This window comes from Schistocerca piceifrons, chromosome X (assembly GCF_021461385.2).
Source record: "Schistocerca piceifrons isolate TAMUIC-IGC-003096 chromosome X, iqSchPice1.1, whole genome shotgun sequence".
NCBI lineage: Eukaryota > Metazoa > Arthropoda > Insecta > Orthoptera > Acrididae > Schistocerca > Schistocerca piceifrons.
In genome coordinates, this window is record NC_060149.1 from 45495460 (window position 1) to 45522574 (window position 27115).

The window sequence follows — 27115 nt, forward strand, 5'->3', positions numbered from 1 at the left end:
GCAATCTGACCACCCTATGGCCTCTACTCTACTTCGCAAATTTAGGTATGCGTAACTCACTGCAATCTGGCCCGCACCTAGCTGTAACTTGTGCTCAGAATATTGCACAAAACTAAGTTTCCCTATCCTAAACGGTGGTGCCGCTACAACATATTTACTCTGGGAGAAGTTATCTGCAGGATAGTAACCAATTTCTTAAGAATTTCAGTAGTCTTTCCTCCATGTCGAAATCTAATTTGTTTTTCTAGTAATATTTCACTTTTTTCACACCACCGTTCTGAGTGCCACTTAATAATCCTTTTTATTACCATAGTCGAGCACAGCAGTAAGATACTAGGATGGTACGATTCTGGTTCATCACGTCTTTTTCCTTATTTGTCGATGGGGGACGACACATCTTTCACTAAGCTGATGTTGCACTTTTGTGAGCAATCGTTAGTGAACATTTTGAGAGACAGCAGTTTCCTGCCTTGTGGGATGTGTCTTAGCTTTGGATAGTCAACATAATCCAAGCCGAGCATAGCACTCTCTCCTTAGGGGAGCATAATCTCGAGTTCTTCTGAGGAGCAGGGTTGTGTAAATATGCTATTGTTCTCTTCAAATTCCGTCTCATCTGCCTTGTTCGATACGTCAGGTAGAGCTGTTATACAAAAGAACTATTCTAAAAATTGGTTGGACAGTGGAGATGTGTACACGTCCCTTGTCTTACCGTTTTTGGCGTTCCTTATTATATACCACAGCCTGGTTGATTTCGTTTCTTTGCAGACTGCAGTGCAGAAAGTTGGCCGCAATTATATTTGTTTGTACCTCCATATTTTCTTAGCTGTAGCTTGTACTTTCTTAAGATGATTAATTTTCTTTAGTATTAGAGGCGGTTTTTTGTTTTAACTATCACGAGGGAGACTGTCTATAATAGTCTGCATCTGTCCTGTCTGAGGTATCGAGACTTCCACTGCAACATTAATAAGAGATACCAAGACCAAATAGCCTCTATCGGGATCCTCAGCTTCAATTATCTTTTCCAGTGTTTCTACCCGCAGTGTTTTTTATAAGATCCAATTGGCTTTGTTTGTGGTCCATTTTCTACTGAATGCATGTTTGAAAATCTCCCTAGGAATTGCGCTTATCATGATCTGAATTGACAAGTGATCGCGACCTTAAGTATCTGGTACCACTTCTGATGTTGTTCCCGTAGACAGTGGAGGAAATGTTACGTTTCTGTCTGCTGCACTCGGGACATTATTCAGTCGGACTATTCGTGGTGATGAGTCATTATCGAATTGTATAAAGTTTCCCGAATCTAGTACATCCATTTATGTTTCTCCCACTTCGTTAGGATGTCTGCAGACTGTGAAGAAAATAATTCCGGGAGATTTACTATGATTATGAAATTGTAATCACAACATTTTTCAAGAAAAACTGTATGAATTAATTAATATAGTGTAAACTCCACGAACCCGTTTTACTTCGGGAAACTTTGAAAGCACACCTCTATACGAGGAGTTTCGAATCCTGTTAAACACCTGATAATAAAATCCTTTGATAGTGAAAAAACATTAAAACAATCTGAAGCTAATTTGATAAATAATGACACAGTGTACTGTAATTTTGCTTACCAGTAACAGTTAAACACAGCTAAATTCGCACCTAAACATGAATGAATGGGAATATGACATTAAGTGACCTGTAAACAAGGATCGCGTACTTTAACAACTGTCGGATTCAATGTTCCCTCATATAGGATAACTTCAACCAATGGCGAATAAGCTAGTTTTTTGTAATTGGTTGCCGCAAATAACGTCAATGGGAGATGCCTCAGCTTACACGTATAGTAACATTTCGCACTGCAACACATAAATTCTCCTGTCTAAATTACTGCAGATGCATGTCGAAGCAGTCCTTCCTAAAGACACATTACAAAGCATAAAGGAATAAAATTGGTTACGACTGTTTTTCTCGAAGAATGGAATACTTTTAGGTCTTAGCTGTTCTGCGTCGGCGTGAGGTGGCGATGGCGATGGAAAAACAGTGTGAAGTTGCTGAAATGAATCCTGTAAGTTCATCCAGTCGTATCCTTGGCATTAAAATATCCTCTTTCCTTACATTCTGCTTGGGCTGGCGGTGCTAATAAGTAACTTAGCATCCATTTGTCGTAGGCCGGAACAAAGTAACTGCTTATGCAGCACCTGAAGGTTCAAATGGTTCAAATGGCTCTGAGCACTATGGGACTTAACTTCTAGGTCATCAGTCCCCTAGAACTTAGAACTACTTAAACCTAACTAACCTAAGGACATCACACACATCCATGCCCGAGGCAGGATTCGAACCTGCGACCGTAGCGGTCGCGCGGTTCCAGACTGTAGCGCCTAGAATCGTTCGGCCACCCCGGCCGGCGCACCTGAAGGTCGTATTAGTGCAACTGCAACTTCACACATGACAGTTTGGCACAGTCCACATGACGTGTTTATATTAACATTTCACTTCACTTGGTACCCTTGGACAATTGCGAAGTTAGACAGTCCATATACTGTTAATATTCACGGTTCATAATAACACTGTTACCACGAAAACAGTCTCTTACCTAGCAACACAGTTCACGGTTTCCACATTCGCAGTTAGTGTTTTAGCACGCTCCACATACGGTAGTCAAGAAACTGAGCAATATTAAATTCACAGTTCATGTACTGCAGTTCAATTCTAAACCGACGACAATACTGTCTGTTGTTCACGAGTGGCTTGTCATTGCCACAGGCATCGTTCTGTAAAAACCAACATCTTTAGCGTATCCTTTCAGAATATCCACTATAAAGTCAAATTCCAAACCGGTCTAACACAAAACGTCGGGTATTAATGTCGCGTTAAGTGCACACCATTGCTATACACAGGAGTCAGTACTTCTTTCCATACCACCATACTTTCGCGCCAACTGCCACTGTCTGGTCACTGTTCAACTTGACTTCTATCGATACCTCTCCTGCTCCACAAATCTTACAACATATCTGCCTATTGCATTCCGTTTCACACATTACATTTAATAAAACTATTTGAAAGATCACCAGAAAGCAATCAAACTCTTTAGATAAGGAACTCGTATGTATAAAAACACAGTATACGAAGTCACACACATGTCTTGTTCTACACTATATAACAAAATGAAAATTATTCTACGTCATCAGAAACATATCTATGGATTGCAAAGCAGTAAACGAAAGGAAAAAATCGCATCTCGTTATTACCCATTGCATGACAAGTTCCACACTGTATGGTAACCGTTAAAGTCACCTAGTAGCAGAAAGTGTTTTATTATGGAGTCTCTTATTATTGTTAACTGTGGACTGGGAAGTCTGTTGTTAGATGTTTTAAATGCAGAGACCAAATTCAGTTTGGGATTCTTAATCTGTTGGTGGATACCAACCATTTGTAATGTATCACGCTGAGTGCCAGTATTGACAATGAAAAAGTGGATATCTGGTGTTACCAACTACACTTTAGCGCCTCAGCCGCCATCTGTATCGTCTCTAACGACAGAGTGTCCCTGGAAGGCTAGAGGGTCTACATACAGGACAGGCTCTCTACTGGAAGGCGAACGGTTCGTTCGGTTTTAACCATGTTTCGGTGATTGCACAAATGTCTGCTTTAGTCCCTAAGGGAACTTGGTGAAGTTGGTTTTTGTTTGCCATGAGCAATCTCGCGTTCCATTACTTTGTTTCACACGCCATTTTGGTGTTTAAGGAGTGGGGTCAACATATTTTGGATTGTCATTCTAATCCAAACTGTCTGTAGTACTGGAGTCAGCCCATTAGTAGTTTGCTGGTACGATATAACATTCATCACTAGCTTAATTATATTTAATGTGTTGTTAACATGGTAGTTCCTAACGCCAGTAGGTTCGTAGAATCTGTGATAATTAGATGGGTAGGGGCTGCGAGGCATTTACGCAAGAGAAAGGCAAAGACCTGATTGGTGCACATGTTCCTAGGTGACACGTTTTGGCAGGGGTACTCTATGGTGTATAGAATTTAGGCGTTGTTGGTAGTGCAGGTGGGCATGCCCTACTACGGGAGGGGGAGGTGGTATCGTCGGTGAATCCACTGGATTCAACGTTCCTGACGTCTGCGTCACTGTCGTCATGGCATGGGTTGGTTGCTGCAGATGGTAGGTGGCGTTGCTGATATGTAAATTGTTATGCTTTTGGATCGGAAGGGGCGAGAATACTGTGTCCTGTCTCGGAATGTTTGGGCAAGAAGTACTATAATGTTCTCCTAATCTAGTACATCCACCAATATTCTCCCACTTCGATATAGCAGCCCCTAACTGTATGGATGCAGTTAAAGTCAGCTGTTAGCAGAAGGGTTTTTCCTATGGAGTCTCTTATCGTTGTTAACTGTTGTCTGGGAAGTGTGCTGTTAGGTGCTTTAAACGCAGAGACCAAATTACGAAGAAGATTCAGAATACGCTGGTAATGGTTGTGGTTAAACCAATGCATAACGCTGGTCTCAGACACAGCTGCTGCTTCTCTAAAGGTAATATTATTGGTTAAAATGGCTCTGAGCACTATGCGACTTAACTTCTGGGTCATCAGTCGCCTAGAACTTAGAACTAATTAAACCTAACTAACCTAAGGACATCGCACACAGCCATGCCCGAGGCAGGATTCGAATCTGCGACCGTAGCGGTCGCTCGGCTCCAGACTGAAGCGCCTAGAACCGCACGGCCACTCCGGCCGGCGTAATATTATTACGAGACATAATTCTGTTAATTTTCATGTGTCTGAAATACATTGCGCAGATTCCAGACAGGAGATTGTGACCACCGGCTCTATGAATACGGGCTGATTGGTTGACTGGCCCTCCCACAAGCATCAGTTCAGTATGGGCCTGCGCAGTACACACATCTTGAGTTACTTCGGAACTGCCTACTGCCGCGTTCATACACTAAACAACAATAGCATAGTAGGGCAGAAGGTACATACACTTCCACTAGACAGCGAACTCCGAGAATAAAAGGGATTGTGGAAGACGCTGTGATGTAAATGTCTCAAAAGGAACTGGTGTTGCCTTTGTGACCTTTCCCCCATTCACCTTCATAATTTTACAAAATCGCCACGACACAATAACTTCGCAGCAACACGCCATTTCCGTTACAAGTTCGTCCCCCGTAAGTAAGATTCCGACGTCCCTGATGATGTCTTGTTTACTAGTGAAGAAGTGTGTAACGCAGGCCTCCGAATTAAATTTTGCCAAGAAAGGATGTTGAACCAAAGAATTTTCATTTAATCCTGATACAGTCTCAATTTTCACACAGTTTTTCCCTGCAGCCATAAAATAATGTGCTTGAAGGATCACTCACTGTCCTGTCTGACAAGTTTGCCTAGCGACGTACGGTGGAGCCTTCCTTTGTTTGTGTTTCTGCTACCTACAAATGGGATGAAAGAACTTTCGTTGGCAGTTGCTGACAATTTAAGAGTACCAGCACTTACATTTAGGTGGGTGATGGATCCTTTTTAGGTGGCATCGATACGTAATGCTTTCTCCATTCTATCTCGTTGGTCGTTTTGTCCTTCGTCTTCTGTGCAGCCCCACTGTCTTTTCTGCGAGGGCTGGAGATCTCCTCCTGTAGTTTCATCGATGGCTGGAAAAAGTTGCGGTGCATCTGCGTTGAGGGACGAGATAATTGCATCATTGGTGGGTGCATGTATTTTGTCAGCGTCCATTGCAATAGTAGACAGAAGGTTTAGTAACATTTGTATTGCACAGGGGGTCAGGTCGCTACGGTTCAGGGTGGTGATCCAAGAGTAGGAAGAGTTTTAACGTTTTGGCAGAGGGTACGGAAGGACAGACTGAGTGTAGTATTGCAATTCCAGTACCAAAATGCTGCAAAAAAGAACCATTGCTCACAATGACGTCTAATTTGAACGTAACATTGTCAACAAAGGAAGAAAAGTTATCTAAACAAAAAAATTGCTACGGTATGGCGCTGTAAGCAAAAAAATATGCTAAATTCAAGACGCAGGATACTCGGCTGTTCCTCAGTTTTCACCTTAGAAGGTCGGTGTGACTGTCCCAATACACTACATCACGCTGCTGGTAAAGCACATGTACAAGAAGGGCGTGCGCTAATAACTCTGCAAAAGTTCCAGACACTCAAGGGTATGAAAAACGGCATTGGACCAATGTCTGCTAAGGATCTGGAGATAATGACTTAGAAACAGGAAAGGCAGGTTCTTTTCAACTGCGGTGTGGCAGAGGGAGGAAAAGAACTGATGGATCTCCAGTAGAAGATGTGACCACAGCATTGCAGGAGAGACCGAGCGCTGGGGTGGAAACACAGAGAACACGGAGAATGCCTCAAACTTTGGACATGCCTGTGAGCACAATGCATAAAATTCCATGAAACGTACTACATTACTATCCGTACGAAATTATACATTTTCAGGAGCTACTTGGTGCTGTCCTGACATTCAAACCAACGTTTGCCCTCAATTTTCTTCCTTACATGGAAGTGGACAGTGAAAGGCCATGGTACATTCTGTGGACAGACGAAGCTCATATCCATCTCCGAGGATATGACAGTACACAGAATGCGGAATATGGCCGACGGAGACTCCTCTCTCACATCAACTGGTGCCGCTACAGTCCGCGTAGGTAACAGTTGGTGTCGGTTGCCGCGACCGTTTATCGTAGGCCACATTTTTTCGGAAGATGGTATTGCGGGTCCTGTTACCTGTATCGTCACTGTCAAACGTTGCGACAGTCTTCTCCACAAAAACGTCATTGCAGCCATTCAGTAACATGGATGAGTGGGTAGGATCAGTTTTTTAATGCTAGATTTATCGGTCATCATTACCTTACACCCTGGCCGTCCAGATTATCAGATCTTAATCCGTATGATTGTGTCTATGGGATAAACTGAGAGATGCTATGCTCAGAGCTCCGACCACAAACGTAGCTTAACTCAACCCACGCATTACGTAATGCATTTCGAACGTGACCCCTGAGACATCCCGATCTGTTGCGGAACATGCTGTATCTCGATTTCAATTTCCGACAGAAACTAGTGGACAGCACATTGAACATGTGTTGCGCCAGCCTCACTACAGTTCAAAACGTATTTAAGTTTTTTTTTCCTTTTCCTACAACCTTGCCATGGTCGATGGGCTTACCCAACAGTGCCACGACTATTGAATGCCTAATTTGTTTCGTCGTGCAAATCGCAGAGTATGGTGGGTTTAATGCGCAGCTTACACCATGTCGTCCTTTAGCAATTCATCTGTCACCTGAAGCCGTGCGCATTTATGTTATGACGCTTACAGCGCCATCTAGTTGGATAAATTTCATTGATTTTTTTGGCTCCATAACATTTCACCGTTCTTGGGTAATACTCCAGGTATTGCAATATCGTATGTATTGGAAAATGAAGAAGATACGACTCTAAGGATGATTACGAAATTTTCATACCGTTGAAATTGAATCAGTGCATGTGTTTAATTTTATTTTTTTAGAATGTGTGGCTGGACTGGCCACAACATTATGACCACCCACGTAATAGCCGGTTTGTCCACCATTGGCACAGACAACAGCGGTGACGCGTTGTGGCATAGAAGCAGTGAGACCTTGGTAGGTCTGTAGAGGGAGTGGGCACCACATCTGTTGGCACCATATCTGCACGAATGTGTCACCTAATTCCTGTAACCTCCGGTGCGGCGGGCGATGACCTCTTAAGCCGCGTTCAATCACATCCCAAGTATGTTCGACTGAGATGAGATCTGGCAAGCTGTGGGACTAACACATCAATTAGAACTCGCCACTGTGTTCCTCGAACTACTTACACTCCTGGCATAGTCACATGGAGCAATATCCTATTGAAAATGCAACTGCCGTCGCAAAATATGATCGTCATGAAAAGGTGTACGTGGTCTGCAACCAGTGTACGATATTCCTAGGCCGTCATGGTGTCTTGCACGAGCTCCATTTGACCCACGGACGCTCACATGAATGTGCCCCATAGCATCACAGAGCCGCCATCAGCTTGTCTCCGTCCCGTGGTATATGTGTCAAAGAGCTGTTACCGTGGAAGATGGCAGATTCGCACCCTCCCATAGGCATGGTGATGAAGGTAACGATATTCATCAGATCATGCAACGCTATGACACTGCGCTCAAGTCCAGTGCCGATCGTCATGTGCCAATTGCAGTCGTAGTTGCCGATATCGTGGTGTTAACATTGGCACGTGCAAGGGTCGTCGGCTGCAGAGACCCATCGTTAAGAGTGTTTGGGGCACTGTGTGTTCAGATACGCTAGTACTCGGCCCAGCATTAAACTCTGATGTCAGTGCCCCACAGTTCGCCGCCAGTCTTACTTTACCAGTCTGAGCAGCCAACGACATCTGTAATGAGGGGTGGTCGCCCAACACCGTGACGCCTGGACGTGGTTTCTTCTTGGTTTCACATTGATTTAAAGACGCTCACCACAGCACTCCTCATACACCCTACAAATCTAGCAGTTTCCGAAATGTTCGTGTCGAACCTCCTCGAACCTCCTGTCCAACACAATCTGTCCTCGGTCAAATTCAGATACATCGCGCACCTTACCCGTTCTCAACACGGACAGCACGTTCAGTGATATTACCTGCACCGTGCTTAGCTGTGATTCCTCGTCTTGTGACTCTCCTATTGCCTTGGTTGTTTTATATCGGTAGTAGGTCGGTGATTATAATCTTTTGGCTGACCAGAGTATAGAGTTAGGTATATCTTAGTAGATGATGAGGACAACTTATAATGAAGAGCGATGACTTACGATTACAGTGTAAGTTTTTCACACCACACTTCCAGAACGGTTGTAAACTTTAAATGAACTGCTCTTCCCTCAAAACTCAATAAAATATCTTGATGAACTATTATGAAGGCGACTTTAAATGAAAATGCCATAATTATTGAAGACAAAAGCAAGAAAATGCTAGAACACGTATGAAGAAGAAGTACAAAGAAGGTAAGGAATTAAGTCGTCTCAACAACGAGGTAGTTAGAGAAGGAGTATAAGGTTATAGAAGAATCGTGATGGAGATAGGTCATGCCTTTTCAGAGGATCCTTAGCGCCATTTAACTTACGCGATGTAAGAAAAACCAAAGGTAACTAAGAAACAAAAATACTGTCTTACTACTGAATATAAAGTAAGTACTGTTACTTGAGATAAGTGAATCTATTTTTGCTGTACATTGTCGAAGAGTGTATTAATGTATAAAGTCATTAGTCGGGGACAGTCATGATATTCACCGAAAGCCAGAGATGATACGTTTGTTTGATGCAATTATAATAAATTTTATTTCATCATTTCTGTGCAGTTGTGGTACCACACTAATACGATGTTAGAGACAAACACAGCTATGGTGAGTAGCTAGTTCACAACGAAAAGCTGCCGTCAAAAATCCTCTTACGCCGACTCGGCTCCTTCACCCTCTCTGAGGCAGTTGCTTCTAGGGTAGCCGACTGCTGTAGGTGCATTCTTCTTACCTTAAAAAGTCACAGACTCAGTTCAGTACCTACAGATAATACGTGGTTTGTCTCCACATAATCGATCATGTTTGTCTGCTACCACATTCACAACTGCGATTCCGCACAAAATCTCCACAGCACCGTTAATTTATCCATTTTAAAAAGTTATCGTCGAGTATAGATTTAAGTGTCAGGAAGTCGTTTCTGAAAGTATTTGTATGGAGTGTAGCCATGTATGGAAGTGAAACATTGACGATAACTAGTTTGGACAAGAAGAGAATAGAAGCTTTCGAAATGTGGTGCTACAGAAGAATGCTGAAGATAAGGTGGGTAGATCACGTAACTAATGAGGAGGTATTGAATAGGATTGGGGAGAAGAGAAGTTTGTGGCACAACTTGACTAGAAGAAGGGATCGGTTGGTAGGGCATGTTTTGAGGCATCAAGGGATCACAAATTCAGCATTGGAGGGCAGCATGGAGGGTAAAAATCGTAGAGGGAGACCAAGAGATGAATACACTAAGCAGATTCAGAAGGATGTAGGTTGCAGTAGGTACTGGGAGATGAAGAAGCTTGCACAGGATAAAGCAGCACCGTTAATTTATCCATTTTAAAAAGTTAACGTCGAGTATAGATTTAAGTGTCAGGAAGTCGTTTCTGAAAGTATTTGTATGGAGTGTAGCCATGTATGGAAGTGAAACATGGACGATAACTAGTTTGGACAAGAAGAGAATAGAAGCTTTCGAAATGTGGTGCTACAGAAGAATGCTGAAGATAAGGTGGGTAGATCACGTAACTAATGAGGAGGTATTGAATAGGATTGGGGAGAAGAGAAGTTTGTGACACAACTTGACTAGAAGAAGGGATCGGTTGGTAGGGCATGTTTTGAGGCATCAAGGGATCACAAATTTAGCATTGGAGGGCAGCATGGAGGGTAAAAATCGTAGAGGGAGACCAAGAGATGAATACACTAAGCAGATTCAGAAGGATGTAGGTTGCAGTAGGTACTGGGAGATGAAGAAGCTTGCAGAGGATAGAGTAGCATGGAGAGCTGCATCAAACCAGTCTCAGGACTGAAGACCACAGCAACAACAACAACAAATACACTGATGTGTGGGACAGAGGTATCTAAACTACTATCGCCGTGTTCATAGCGAGATCCGTAAGTTTTAGCATTCTAATTTTCTTAACTTCATCAATTCTCATTCTGCAACGACGCTGATCAGTGTGCAAAGGAATCGTGTCAAATAAATTTCAGCTTTATTTTCAGGGTACTTAGCGAAACTATTATCTCGAAACAATTACATTTTAATGGGGATATATGTATATTAAGGTACACATACCAGGAGTTTCTTGGCGATGGAGTTGGTGTGAGTAATATTATATTTTACTACGTAGGAAATGATCATGAAACAATGTACTCCTGAAAGCTCTTCCTGACCACTTTTCATTAAACTGTGACTGGATACAACTTATAGTCTTACGTCGTATATCTGTAAACATATTTTCAGTTTGGAAAAAATCCCATCAGTAATATGCTAACTATCAGTGGCGCTTCCAGCCGTACATTGGACGTCGTCAAATTGTATATGTGGTAGCTCGCATTTGGGGAGAAAAGATCAATCTCAAATTTAGCGTAACAACTCATCCTGTACCGAATGCCACATATGACGTATATAATCTAAAGATAGTCAAGTGATTATTGTTATCATACATGTGATTACGTCCAACATCAAATTAAGTTTACAATATGTCGATCACTCTTCCCCATAAAAAAGTTTTTAAGTTTTCTACATCATAGTGGTTCAATGACAGCAGGAATAACTTCGAAGGTCCTGTTTCACGTGACACAGGAGAAAGAGGTTCTTTGACGAAATCTGTATGATTGAAATACTCCATACATCAGACAATAATTTAACACTTTTAGACCCTAGCATTCTGTGCCTACTATGGGATTCAGAGTCAGTACCGCAAGAGTGATGGTCAGCAGTTTAATATAAGTTATCGTGAACAGAGAAACCCGATACAGGCTTTTGATATCTTAATAAACAAATGTGTCGAAATGAAAGTATGAACTGTGGTCTTCTGCAGCAGTTGGCGGTCCTGTACAGGTATGATAGATAGTTACTGGTTTGAGATGCCCGTAGGTCTAAAGAACCGTTAACCCGCTGGGTAAGTGTTGAAGTATAGAAACATTAAAAACATTTGATGAAAGTAACCAAATATGAATTGTTGTGTACCTGGAAACTGGTATACCAGTGCGTCTTTGTTTATGATTCAAGCAATAGTATATCTTGAGTACAAGCACAAATCTTGTTAAGTGTAAAAGCAAAAGATAATCATGGTAATAACCAAGAAAACCCCACATCAATATTCCGTGACATAGTGAGATCACCTTTTGTAGTATAGTTGGAGACTTGGACGCCACCGATCTACGTCTATATCTGTAGTAAATAGTATTTCACTACATGAAGTTAAAGACATTGCGTTGACCATTGATGTGCTCGTGAAGAAATGTTTTATTGAGTTTTATTTAGAGAGTGATTTATAACAAATTGTGTATTTGATGACAACAGTTCAAACAATAACACGCTCTGTCTTACATAGGACCCCATCCAAATTTGTGTCGTAAGTCTATATGGTTTCTTTTATCACTTGTAATTCCTTTGCTTACAAATTTTAATGTAAATGCTTACAGCTTAGTTAATACTGACTTTATACATATGGTAATTTTTAGTGATTTTTTTTCAGTAATGTGAGTTTGACATCGCTTTCAGATTTTTCTTGGCCTATCTAGAAATAGTTTTACTGATTTCTTACCATATTACTACATATTACTTAGCTTGTGTCAGCACCTCCTCCCTATCAGTTTCGCCGCGGTGGCTAGCCTGGCGGATCTACCAACTCCACACGTCGCGTAGCGTCTGCTCAGTTTCGTGACCCGGCTAGTACACGACATCTTGGCAGCCACATAACATTTAACCAAACAGTCTACTTTCAATATTTATTGCATAGCGGACTCACCACATGTTATGTCACAGAATCATGTCGATTCACGTCAGTGGCCCAAGAACCATTATGCCTCCCCATACTATAACAGTGGGACCACCAAAACGATCATGTTCTTTGAACGAGACGATGCTCGGCATATGGACTGCCCTGCGCGTTATCCCAACTTAAAACCCATCCATCACGTGTGAGATGCGTTGGAGAGACATAATGCACCAATTCCACATGCACCGACAACCATCCACCGCTTATCAACCGTGCTGGTGAATGAATGGATCCGCTTTCGTCGTGACTTCAGAGAAATTAATGTCTTTGAATAAAACTGTCGTCTCAGTTAGTCCTGTTTCGAATTTATTTCAATTAATTTCTGTCCTCTACTGCAGTAGTTCTTTCTATTTATGGTCAAGGTTTCATTGAGCTATTTTACTTGGCAGTGACACACTAATGCATAAATTCCTTCCGTCCTTAAGATTTGCTAACCACCGTATTATGTTCAATTTGTTTCATTTATCACGTCTGGTTCCGTAGGACCAAATATAGGAGCAAATTTGCATGGCCGTAAAACATATCTGTACTTGAAATTAAATGAGAAAAATTAGTAATAAAAGAAGTTAAATTTACACGAATTCAACGCAGACGCTAAGCTTCTGAGTACATATTAGCATAATCACCAATGTAACACAGAAATTTGCTTAAATCTTTCGTTATTCCCCGTCAGGATATAAGGAGTGAGCTTTGAAGAAATTCTTCAGTTTTGATTTGATAGTGCGTGGATTAATGCTAAAGTTTTTTAATTCTTGTGGTAACTTATTAGAAACTGATGCAGCAGAATACGACACTCTTGTTTGCCAATAGTCACGGACGTGTGATCCCAGTGTAGACTGGATTTCGGCCTAGTATGAAGTGAGTGAAACTTGCTAATTCTTGGGAATAGCGTTATACTGTTGACAATATGCGATAGTAAAAGCAATTTATTCAGAGACACGTCAGAATCTCCAGTCTCCTGAATAGCGGTCGACGAGACGTCTGCGAACTTATATCACACATTCCTTGAACTTTCGAATATATCCTTTTTAGATGGAAAGACATACCGCAGAAACAATACCGTATGTCATATGCAAGAGAAAGTAGGCGAAGTAGCCTAACTTTAATGTTGGGTTATGACTTATTGCAGTTACTGTTGGATTTGTAAACATATCAGAATTCGCTTTTTGGAGAAGTTTCTGACCATTGGATTTCACCACAGCTTACGATGAATTTGATCACCTATGAATTTAAATTGGTAAGACTCACTAACCATATACCGTTTCTTGTAATCAGAATGTTACTTTTAGTTGAACTGCGTATTAGAAAATTTAAAATCTGGGTCTACTGGGCTTTATTATCAACTTTTTTTACAAAACTTTTGGTCCTCAGACTGCCGGTTTCGGTCACCAATGACCATCTTCGTGTCTGTTTCATAACAGTCTGAGGACCAAAAGTTTTGTGATCACTGGCGGCAAATAAAGTTAATTAATTCTACACCCCCTGGATTACTATTTTAATCCGGGACCAAGTCGCAACTTGTGAATTTATTTACCACAAGCAATGAGCTTTGGTCTTGAAATGCATCATTAGATACATTGTATTTGTTGCAATAATTATTCTTCAGAACCAAGCTGGTGTCAGCAAATTCACGTTAAATGAATAGGACAACGATGACGACTCTGTATAAAAGTAGAACTTTGACTTTTCCGTTGCCTACAGTCAGGAGCATAGTTAGTGACCTTTGATCTTTGACGTTGAGCTTGATGTTGACCTTGAATCCATTACAAATTTATGAGCCTCCCTCCCCTCCCCCTTCACGAGCGCTTCCCCTCCTTTGCCTCCTCCTGATTCCCTTATCATTCACGCACTAGTATTAAAAATTAAACAGACAAAAAGTCCAAGATGGTAGAAGTAGACCATGGTCGCTACTGGAAATTTAAAAACCTCACTCCCTTTTCAATAACAGCGAAGAATTAAAAAATTATGTTTGCATTATTTCCATAACTGAATTCCTGAATTAGATACAATGGTATCAAATATATTTTCAACTTTGTTTTCGTTACTAACGAAAAAAATAGTTTATTGACCGGCCTGCCAGCAGCACCTGCTAATTTCCTTATAAGCTAAACATGATTTTCTATGGAATATTAGAACGTCTATACAATACACTCTGCATAAATAGTTAAAAACCAATATTTGCTTACACAATGTAATCAACAAATTAGTAACATGTAGTTGTCAAATACGAGTTTACGTTAAATAATAGTCTGCAGAACTTAAAACAACAAAAAATTTACGAACCTCTGATTTATATCCCTGTTCCTTTCCTTCTCCAATAGATGGATGTACTTGTGAACATTCTAAGGTACATTGCTGTAGTGGAGCTCAGTTGTCTTCATGTTCCTTGGAAATCTGGAATGTCTGCAACAATGTACCAGCAACAGGAAAAAGTGCTACGTTTCATTGCATATCACAATGTTAACATCAAGTATCACAATATTATTTTCCGCATGTTGGTGTCTAAAGCATGGCTGTGAAATCTAAAGGACGCCATTTACGTGGCTAAGTGCATAGCAAATATCAGACAGTTGGCGTACAAAGTCAGGCCTAAAATACCGAAACTAACACGACCAGACTGCAGTAATAGGGAATTCAAGTTGATGCAGTGTACTGTCATCACTTAACGTTTTTCAGGACCAGTTCAGGAAGAGGCCAGAGATAATGTATCAAAATGTAGTTGATGAAATTGATCGGCAGTTAATAGAAATGATTGGACCTAGTCGAGGTTAAGTACGTAACGAACTGCTGCAGTCAGGACTATGGCCAGCAAAAACGTTTACCGATCAGAAATACTGTATTTCGAGGTTTTGAGATTGACAGAAAATACTTTACACTAAAACTCATGTTTCACAACTACCTTTTACTAACTTCTTGATTACACTGTACAAGCAAACGACGGCTCCTTGTTATCTATAGAGTATATTTCATTGTCGTTCTAATATATTCCATTGCAAATGTTATATAGCTTCCTACACAATCCACAGATGTGACTGGCTGGCTAGAACACAAACGACATTTAGTAGTCAGTAATGAAAACATGTTTCACAAAATTTTATGGTATTAAGGTATTGTAGATGTGGGAAGGGTGCACAAGTAATTTTAGGACAAATAACTTGTATTTTTTAGAGCACAGCTGAGATGAAGCTAATTGTAGTTCTTGGACTTTAATGTGGCTCAATTGCTAGGCTTTGATTGAGAAGGTTTTATAAATGATTTCTATTTTATGATGATTCATTGCCGAGGTATGTGCGTCTACTTAGTTTCACGCAAATCTAGTAGCAGTAATTCATCTTTTCCACCTTGGTGTCATTATTAAATATTTTAGTATGATGGCAAATGCATCTATGTACACATAATTCTATGTGTGAAATGAAACTTAACTTTTACACATCATTATCATACCATTCAGTGAGTGGCAGAAAAAAGTGGGCGTATAAAGCACAAAAGTGCTACGTCCATTTTTTAAAAGTTATTTTATTTACTTATTCAAACTGCATTCCTTCTGACTGACCCATTTCTTTACTTAGCTGCGACTGGCTGGAGAGGTGAGCGGGTTCTTACATCTGCCTCTGGCAGAATCTGCCCATTTGCATCATTTTCGAATTTTGATTCGCTGTTTCATTTTTAATGCCATGCTGTGTTTCGCTGGAAAGAGACTACAGGGTGGTGAAGGGAGAGGGAGATGGGGTACATGATTACATATCGTGATCAAGGTAAATTTTAAGGGTAGAGGCCAAATGACATTTCCCCGACCCTGACTGTGAATAACCCTAAGTTCAGAGGTCAAAGGTCAATTTGTATCCAAAGACTCCACTGCCATCCTACGTCGGCGTGTTGAGAAGCAGTGCCTTCGAATTATTTATGTGAGAACTCCTAGAGCTTTTTAAATGAAACAAACTTGGTTTACAATCTACGTCTTTATAATTCATATTTAGATATTTATTTCTCAGCATAGTCACCCTGGTGACAAACACGTTTCTCCCAACGAGAGACGTATCACTGTAGAATGTATGACTTTTTGGCGGAGGAATAACCTCACCTCTGCTAGCACCACTTCACCACTATCAAAGTGAAGCTCTGAATGGTGTTCTTTAAGTTCTGGAAACAAATGAAAATCGGATGAGGCCAAGTCGGAACAATATGGAGGATACGATCTTGCACTACCTGTGTCGTTCAAAAATACGATATAATGTTCCTTCGGACATGCGGGCATATCCGATGGTATAATGCATACTTCTTCTTGACAACAACGCCTCTGAAGCATCGTATTTATACAGCGATATCAGGCATCAATTTTCAATTAAAATCTCCTTCCCTTCGCGGGAATATATGTAACGTGTGTACGAATACAAGTTCTGACGCTAGAATGATGACATATGGAAGTTTATGATTTATCGTTCGTGGGGCACCACAGTCTTATAGAATTTCTTGAAAGAAATTAGGCCATTTGACTGTTAACTGTTCATTTAATTTATACAATCATGATTTCGATTTTTTAGCCATTCTCTAGTGCTTGTTGTATTGAAAATTAATAAAGCGTACGAATCATACAGTGCAGGGTACAGAAACAGGTGGTTAATACTTACCTCAGCGTGTTGGGTCAGGGGGCTAGTTATAAAAAAAAAAAAAAACTAAAAAACTGAATGAAATATTCAGCGATGGTCTTGAAGGGGTGTCATGCGACGTCTGCCAAGATCAGATGACGAGAATAATAACGAACAAACTGGATAATTGGGGAAGAAATCCAATTAAGGAGTATTAAGCCAACCTTTCACGTAAAGCGGGAAGTTCGGGTTAGGGTCCCGACCCAGCACAAATTATCACGGTCGTCATTCTATTATACAGCTGGTGGTAGCTCGTACTCGCAACAACGAATGCATTTCATAATGGCTGTAGTCGCCGCAGTGCTTGTTAATTCAGACATGAGTGTATTTCCGAAGGAACGTTGCTTCGTTCTTTTTAATAAACGGGCGCCGCGATATCGGATTGCCGAACATCATCGCTTTGGTGGTCCAGGAACTGGGAGGCACATAATGTTTCGGAAAACTCACCTCCAAATCCCTGAACACGGTATACTCATCGCTCGACTTTAACGTCAGTCCGTACTCCTTAACAACGTGGTCTTTTCAGGTGTCCATTTGGCCATGACGTAATTATTATGGATGGCAGTGTACTACAAAATCTAGCTGCCTGGGTGGAAGTGCTCTTCGAACAACAGAATATTCTGCGAATGAACTGGCCTGGTAGTTCCTCCTACTTTAACCCCATCGAGAGCATGTGGGATGTGTCGGGGGGACGGACAATCCAGGAGTTTTCTAATGCGCCGGCGGAAGAACGGAAAATTGAAACAGAAGAATTCTCTACTAACCTTAAGGTGAGCGTGGGAGATCGTTTAAGGGCATTCATTGCTGTCAATAATTATCACATAACCTATTCAGTACCATATCCCGCTTGCCGTAATGTCCTGGGAAGCATCAAAAACCGCGGTGATTAAAGTGTTTTTGTTGTCTCTGAGTAAATGTGTCATGGCTGTTCGTCTCATTACGCATTTCTTTCAGTTACCATTTACTACACTGCAGAAATTCTTTCTACGTGTGGTCCAAGTTTGATCCAGCTGAGTAACTAAGTAGACCGATCATGCGAATTGTACTTTTGTCTTTAAGTTTTGCACACCTGTTTCCTCAGGGAGTTCATTTCAACTGAAGACATTGAAATATCTCGAAAACTACACACTAGATAAAAAAAAAGTTATAATTCAGATTTGCCTGCCTCGGAGGGGGACATCCGACAGTACCACGCTCGATCCACCGCTCAACCCCGTGCGTGACTGGCCGGTGGAAACTTTGAAATTTTCAATGGAAATCTTCGCTTTTTATTCTAGATTACAGATCTGCGGCAAACTCTACATACGTTCTGTCTGTAACATTTTCTTTGTTTGGCCATAGATGGCACTGTAATCGGAGGAATAGAAATGAGTACACAGTGGTAATTAACCACATGCTGCTCAATGGCTCTTGAATATCAAAAATGGTTCAAATGGCTCTGAGCATTATGGGACATAACATCTATGGTCATCAGTCCCCTAGAACTTAGAACTACTTAAACCTACCTAACATAAGGACAACACACAACACCCAGTCATCACGAGGCAGAGAAAATCCCTGACCCACCCGGGAATCGAACCCGGGAACCCGGGCGTGGGAAGCGAGAACGCTACCGCACGACCACGAGCTGCGGACTCTTGAATATCCAATGGTACGTTTGACCCCACCCCTATGGTGCGAATGTATGACGGGCCAGCAGTTCGTAGCTTTTAACTAGAAACAAAATTCGCAACGTCGTATTCCTCCGTGGTCGTGAAGTGAGCTACGACGTGTCTTAACATGCAGTACACTGCGACCGATCTCACGTATCGTGCAGCTGTAGAACAGATAGTGGCTCTAAATATTACAAAACGTGTGCCGTTTTTACTGCCTGCACACCTTCCTACCGTTACGAGAACAGACGAGCAAGTGGTCGGTGAATATTGCAGCCACAGAAGAAGAAACTGAAATTATCCTTATTTACTGAGAATGTAGGAGAAATGTTGAGGCTGCTGTTGCCTTACATGTCGAGTGTTTCCCAGAGAAAGCTCGCTCTCCTTCGTTCTTTCCCAAAGTTGTAAACGCCTTTTTGTCTGATCAGCGTGCAGATCGGCAGAAGAAAACGAAGCAAAGGTATTACAGGAAAAGGCAATGAAATTACTGTACTAGCGGCAGTGCAACACATCCCACGGATAAGCGCGCGGCAGTTACATCGCGATTCCGTTATGTGCGTTGGTAGTATTATCACAGTAGTGCATCGTCGTAAGTATCATCCATACCACGCGTCACTGTATCAATAACTTAATGGTGCCGATTTGCATAAGCGCATAGTGTTATGTGAAAGTGCTCGTCAATCAATGCAAATGAATCCCACGTTCTTTGCTGAAGTACTATTTACCGACGAGTCTTCGCTCACAAACCACGCTATGTGTACCAGCACAACATGAGTTACTGGCGAGTAGAAAATTACCATTGCTTACGACATTCTTCGTTGGTTGATGTATGGTGTGGCATCATTGGGGACAAACACATAGGTCCGTATTTTATCGACGGCGCTCTGAATGGAAGCAAATATCGAATGATTTTGGAACAGAAACTACCTGTATTGCTGCAGGATGATTCCCAGGCCGTTCGACAACATATGTGTTTTTAGTAGGACGGTTGCCTGCACATTAAGCAATTGAAACACCCTAGGTATTAGACCGCATTTACACTCGACTGAGGTGGCCGTATTAGCTGGCCAGCTAGGTCGCCGGATCTTACGTCGCCCGTTTTCTTTCTATAGGGATATTTTAAAGCTAGAGTATACCAGCAAGTCCCAACTTGCCATGAAGACATGGTCTCGTCCCCATCTGAAGCCCCTACGCTGGCGTTCCTGCAGATATGCCTCTGTCCTGTGTACGATCATTTAAACTACGGATCACTAAGTGTATTGCAGTTGACGGTACTACATTTGAACACTAACTCTAATTGGAAGAATAGAATAGGGTTCCCCTCTAGCTACCGCCAAAGTGACTCCTCGAGTGGTCTCCTATGCGATATGTTGGAGGAATATCATGTTGCCTATGGGGTTTGCAATTAGAAGTTATGAAGTACTGGTTGGTTGGGTTGTGGGATAAAGGGACAAAACTACAGGGCCATCAATCCTTTGTTCCTGACATAAACAAGACTAAGGGTAAAACAACTCCCAAATTACGTTCGGGAAAGTAAAAGGGGGAAAAGTAATGCAGAACCACACCTAAAATGACAACGAATGGCACGAACAAAAAACGGGGAAAACATACACCATAAAGGAAAGTAGATGAAGGTATTAAAACCATAGAGCAGATGGTCTGGGCTGGCTGATCATAAGAATAATAGGAGATGAGCCAGCCACTCTGCAACACATTAAAATGTCTACCCCAAACAGACAAGGCGAGATGAAAACACGAATGGAAAAGACAAACACCAAGACAAAAGATGCAAAGAGAGTGTGACAGAGAGTTAAAATGGAGGGACGGTGGAGGCCCCAGAGAGAAGGCCAAACGCCCACCCTTAGATGGTAGGATAAAAAAAAACCAACGAATAAAACGTAAAACTAAATCTGCCATTGAGGCATTTTCGACCAACACCCAAGTTAGGGTGCTGGGAAGATTAAACGTCGGCCCCAGAGCGGCTAAAATTTGGCGCTCAAGCAAGATGAGCACGACAGTCAGAAAAGAACCACACCGCCACCGATTTTGGTCCTCGCGACGGAGGAGGTATCCATGTGTTAGCCGTGTATGGCCAATGCGAAGCCCACAAAGGAGAACAGATTCCCTGTGAGTGACTCGCAAGGATGACCGGCTGTTTCAAATGGCTCTGAGCACTATGGGACTTAACTTCTGTGGTCATCAGTCCCCTAGAACTTAGAACTACTTAAACCTAACAAACCTAAGGACAACACACACATCCATGCCCGAGGCAGGATTCGAACCTGCGACCGTAGCAGTCCCGCGGTTTCGGACTGAAGGATGACCGCCACACATTCGTCGTCTCCTTGACAGCACGGAGTTTATTTGGTGTACTCAGGATGCGCCATTTAGTATCCCAGATCGCGAAATCTTTGCGGCGGAAGACTGCTCGCAAATCGGTCTTCAATAGGCCAATCTCCAGAGAAGGTTAACTGGTGGCCCAATCGGTCAGCAAGTTCATTGTCCTGTATCCCAACATGGCCTGGGGTCCTAATGAAGGTCACTGGCATCCACTGGTGCAGAGGGCATAAAGAGACTCTTGGATTAACAGTACCAAAGGATGACAAAGAACCACTGGTCGAGGCTGCTTAAGGAGTCACTAAAAAACACGAAGGAATCACCAGACCAGGAGCGGATGTGATCCAGAGCGTCATAGATGGCAACCAAATCTGCAGTGAAAATGCTGCAGCCATTCAGCAAGGAGCGTTGTTCAGTATGGCCAACGTGAGCGTAACCGTAGCAACAAGGCCGTCGACCAGTGATCCATCGGTGTAGATCATTTATGAACTCTCAAACTCGCCAAGAAGAAAGATAAAATGCAGACTGAGAGCTTCAGGGGGAACTTAACCTTTGGGGCCTTTCAATAGGTTCAGCCGAAGCTGTGGCCAAGGTATGGACCATTGAGGTATACGGAAGTGGGCCTGCAGGAAAAGCGGTAGGGAGGAAGCGTCGAGTTCATGAAGAAGTGATCGGACTTGGACGGTGAAGGGATTCTCAGTTGTGGGCCGCCACTGTGGGAGATGGACCGCTGTTTTATGCATAAGGAAACGGTAATTTGGATGGCGAGGCGAACTATGTATATGATCGGTACGATTTGCGAGCAGTTGTTGCCGCTGGGGCAGCAATGGAGGAATACCAGCTTCCACAGGGAGGCTGTTCACGGGGCTAGATCTGAATGCTCCCGTCGCTAGGCAAACTCCATAGTTCAGAGGGGGCTGATGAACCATATACCACGCTCCGGAAATAAACATAGGACTGTACGACGGCTTGGTAATGCTGCAGCAGTGGACGATGATCAGCACCCGAGCCTGTGTGGCTCAGGCATCGGATAAGATTAAGGTGCCACCAGCACTTGTTCTTAAGCTGACGAAGATTGGGAAGACAAATTAGGTGGGTGTCGAAGACCACTCCCAGAAAACGGTACGTCTCCACTATATCTAGTAGTCGGTCATCGAGGTAAATTTCTGAATGGGGATGGAGGGTACGACGACGACAGAACTGCATCACGCAAGTTTCGGCGGCCGAAAACTGACAGCCGTGAGTGAGGGCCCATGACTGCGCCTTCTGTATAGCTCCCTGAAGCCGGCGTTCGGCCGCAACATTAGAAGAGGACCAGAACGAAATACAAAAATCGGCAGAGTATAGGAGGGGAGAGACTGACGATCCTACTGCAAATGCGAGACCATTGACGGCAATTAAAAAGAGTGGGACACTCAAGACAGAGCCCTGCGGGACCACATTCTCTTGTACATGGTGTCAGCTATGGGAAGCATGGACACGAACTCTGAATGTGCGGTGTGACAAAAAGTTCTGTATAAAAATCGGGTGAGGGTCCCGGAGGCCCCACTCATGCAGAGTCGCGAGGATGTGGTGTCGGCGAGTGGTATCGTAGGCCTTCGTGAGATCGAAATAGACGGCAATAAGCTGTTGCCGCCAGGAAGAGGCTGATCGAATGGCCAACTACAGCTACACCAAGTTGTAGATGGAGGAGCGTCCTTGGCGAAAACCAACATGGGACATGCTAGAAGGTCCCGAGACTCAAGAAGCCAACACAACCGCTGGCTTGCCATACGTTGAAGCAGCTTGCACAGAGCGTTGGTGAGGGTGATGTGACGATAGCTGTCAACATCTAGTGTGTCCTTTCCGGGATTTAGGACTGGAGTGATGACACTTTGCCACCATCGCGATGGGAATTCGTCATGACTCCAAACATGGTTGAAGACAGCAAGGAGGTGGCATTAGGAATCCGCTGACAGATGTTTCAGCATTTGCGAATGGATGCGATCTACGTCAGGGGATGTGTCAGGACAGTCGGCAAGGGCACTGAGAAATTCCCACTCACTAAAGGGAGCATTATATAGCTCAGGGTAGCATGGAGCAAATGGGAGGTGTTGTCGCTCCACCCTCTGCTTGAGGAGACGAAAGGTGGGGTGGTAAATCTCCGACGCAGAGATGCCAGCATAATGCTCAGCAAGGTGCTCTGCAATTACGCCTGGATTGGAAGATACAGTTCCATTTTTGGAGATTCCAGGTACACCTTCTGGGTGCCGATAGCCGTAAAGTCGGCCGAACTTGATCCAAACCTGGGAGGGAGAGGTTCCTGTTTCAACAATGGAGACATAGCGTTCTCAACACTCCTGCTTCCTTCGTCTGATGAGGAGGCGAACCTGCGCTTGGAGCCGTTTGAAGCCGTGCCGCTTACGACATCGGAGGGCCCGCCTATGGTCTCCAATGGCTACAGCAATTTCCAGCGACCACCAAGGCACTGACTTCCGCTGGGGGCAACCGGAGGAACGAGATATTGCTGATTCAGATGCGGCAACAATGGTATTAGTGGATCACTTCATCGGTGGTGGCATGTGGCTCAATGTTGGTAGCGGATTATGTTTTGTGGCACGGCCACTGCTCAAGGTAGAGATAGGAGATGCAAAGTAAATGACTCTGTATGAAGACTCGAAGCAGAACACACGCCAGTGCTAAGACAAGGTATTTCACATTTCCAGCACAGTATGCAGCAGAGAGCAGAACTGATCTGAGAGTTAGCCCGTGAAATGTCTCTTGGTTTAGTAGCCCTGCACAAGGCCGCAATTAGGGAGACAGAGCTCTCGTGAAAGATAAGTCATTTACATTGTAATTAATTGTAGTTGAACACTTTTAACTAATTAAATACGTTCTTTGGTGTACTCTGCAAGCTCACGATTACAAGTTTTTCTTTTATTTGCGTAGCGTTCTTGTAATCGCGAAAAGTTTGTTTGTTTACTTACTGCTGCTTAGACCAAATTTTTCGAGTGTGCATATTTAGCGTTATATCGCAATTTTAAGTGCATTTGCGCTAGTTTAACTGATTAAATATGTTCATTAGGGTGCTTTTCCAGCTCACCGTTAAAGGTTATTCATTTATTTGCGTATTGTTCGAGTAATCGTGAAAAGTTCGTTTTGTTTATATTTTGCGGCGTTGCCTTACTTTCCGAGTGTGCATACTTAGCGTTATACCGCAATCTTAAGTGCATTTGGTATAGATTAACTAATTAAATACGTTCATTAGTGTGCTCTTCAGGCTTAGCATTAAAGGTTTTCCTTTTATTTGCGTATTCTTCCAGTAATCGCAAAAAGTTCGATTTCGTTACATTCAGCTGTTTAGGCCTCATTTTTGTTCGTGCATATTTAGCATTACACCACAAACTTAAGTGCATTTGGTAATAGTTTACTTACATATTATTTTCCAAAGCGTATTTAGTGTCCTTTTGCATCTGTATTTAGTATATTATCGTTGTCACTTAGCAAATCTCTTAACTAATTTCCAAACTACCATGGATACTAAGTGTGTGAGCTGCAGTAGGAAAGTTAGTTCAGGGATTTTGTGCAGCTATCGTGACAGGTGATTTTATTGGGGAAATTGTAGCGGCGTGGGAATTGGAGAATCAAACGAGACTCTTCCATTCTATTGCAGGGTTTGCTCAAGAGATAGGACTACAGCTGAAGAGGAGGAGAAAATTAGAGCCCTTCAGGCTAATTTGGACTGAGCGATGGAGGAACTGAAGAGGTTAAGGGGGGAGGAGGGTAAACAGCGGTGGGAAGTGGTAGCTGGGAACAGGGGCCATAGAAAGAGGACAGTGTCTGACAGTTTCCCAACTGGCACAACCAACAGATTTCCCTTGTTACCATAGTTAAGTAAGGAAGAGGCTCCAGCAAAAGTAGATGTAGTTAAGATGCAACAGAATCTCACTAGGAAACCAACTCTTTCAAAAAAAGTAGAAAGTAAGAGGAAAGTTCTGTTGCTAGGTAGCAGCCATATAAGAGGTGTGGGCCAGATTTAGCAGGAAAAATTAGGTGACAGGTACCAGCTCACAAACGTTTTCAAGCCAAGTGCATGTCTTAGACAGGTGGTAGAGGATACAGGCTCCTTGTGCAAGGGTTTCTCAAAGCAGGGTAATGTGATGATAGTAGGTGGCGTGGGAAACAGTATTTGTAGGGATCAGGGATACAGTATTGAGTGTGACCTGGTGAAAATAGCCCCTGAAACGAACTATACCAATGTTGGGCTGCTTTCGTGTAGCGTGATCAGCCCCAGTTGAACCGCTCTGTCGAGAGGGTAAATATGGAGTTGGATCAGTTGCGTAGGGCGGCCACTCTGTCAGACATTGGATTGGTTCCTGTCAAGGCTATTGATAGGGGGGATTTTACAAGGCATGGCCTACACCTCAATACAAAAGGGAAGGTAAACTGGCAGGGTTGTTAGCGAAATCCATAAGGGGGACACCAGTACTCATGGATGTAATGTACCTCTTTTTTAGACTAATATCAGTGTCCAATGCGAAGTTCAGGCAGGCAGGTGCTAAAGAGGTCCTAACCTCAGAAGATTCTCACAACAGGAAAGTAAATAATAACGTTACCATATTTAAGGAAAATATTCGTGGATTAAAGAAGAAAGTTGATTCTCACAAAAGTAAAGTAAAAAATAATGCTACCATTTTTTACCAAAATATTCCATGATCGATGAATAAAGTAGACGAGCTCTTAGTCTGTTTAGATGACATTGAATATGATAATGTAACAGATATACTATGCCTCTATGAGCATCACATTGTGTCTGAGATGGAAAAGGTAAATATCAGTGGTTATAAACTAGCTGCACATATGAGTAGAGAGAATAAGGTGAGAGAAGGAGTTGCCATATATGTCAAAAGTTGTCACTGTGTAAAAAGCTTAGATACAAAAAAGTTTTATCTAGAGCACCATACAGAAGCATGTGCCGGTCAGCTTAAACTGAAGGAGGGCGCTTTTATGACTGTAACAGTATATAGTCCCCATCAGGAAACTTTCATTTATTGCTGGAAAACTTGGGTGCCTTGTTGTGCTATCTGTCAGATAAGGGAAAGCAAATTATTATTTGTGGGAACTTCAATGTTGATTCACGGAAACAGTGTAATAGGAAGAATGACCTGGAAGTCTTGCTCGGTTCATTCAGTTTGACATCTGTCATTAATTTTCCCACTCGGATAGTAAAGGACAGCAGCACATTGATAGATAACACTTTTGTAGACCAAGATAAGTTTAAAAACATAAATTCTTGTCCTGTTGAGAATGGCCTTTCTCATCATGGTGTTCAGCTAGTTACAGTATATGATATAGCTCCATTCAGTAATTAGAAACTAACCTGAAAAGTTGTGTGTTCAATTAATGACTCAACAATTAGAAATTTCTGAGAAAATCTTCAGCAGTTAGACTGGGATGAGGCGCACAAGGAAGCCGATGCTATTATAAAATATAAGTTATTTCATGATACACTTGTAAGAGAATTTGAAAATTGTTTCCGCAAGAATGTAGTTAAATCTAATTATAAGAAACCATGCAAAAAATCCTGGCTTACTAAAGGAATAAAAGAGCCATGTAACCACAATAGGGAACTGTATATAACAGCAAGTAAGAGTAATGACCCAGAAACAGCGAAATATTTGAAAAACTACTGTGCTACATTAAGAAAGGTTATTAAAAATTCCAGAAGCATGTGCATCATCTCTGAGAATTATACCTCTGATAACAAAATCAAAACAATTTGGAATATTATTACAAGGGAGACAGGGCAACCAAGAGTACAAGATGACGGCATTACCATGAAAGCGAATGGAAACTTGACAAACAACATCCGGAAGTCGAAAACACTTTGAATAATCATTTTTTAAATGTTGTAGAGCAAATAATATCTAAATGTTCATTTGAAGAAGCAAGGCAGTT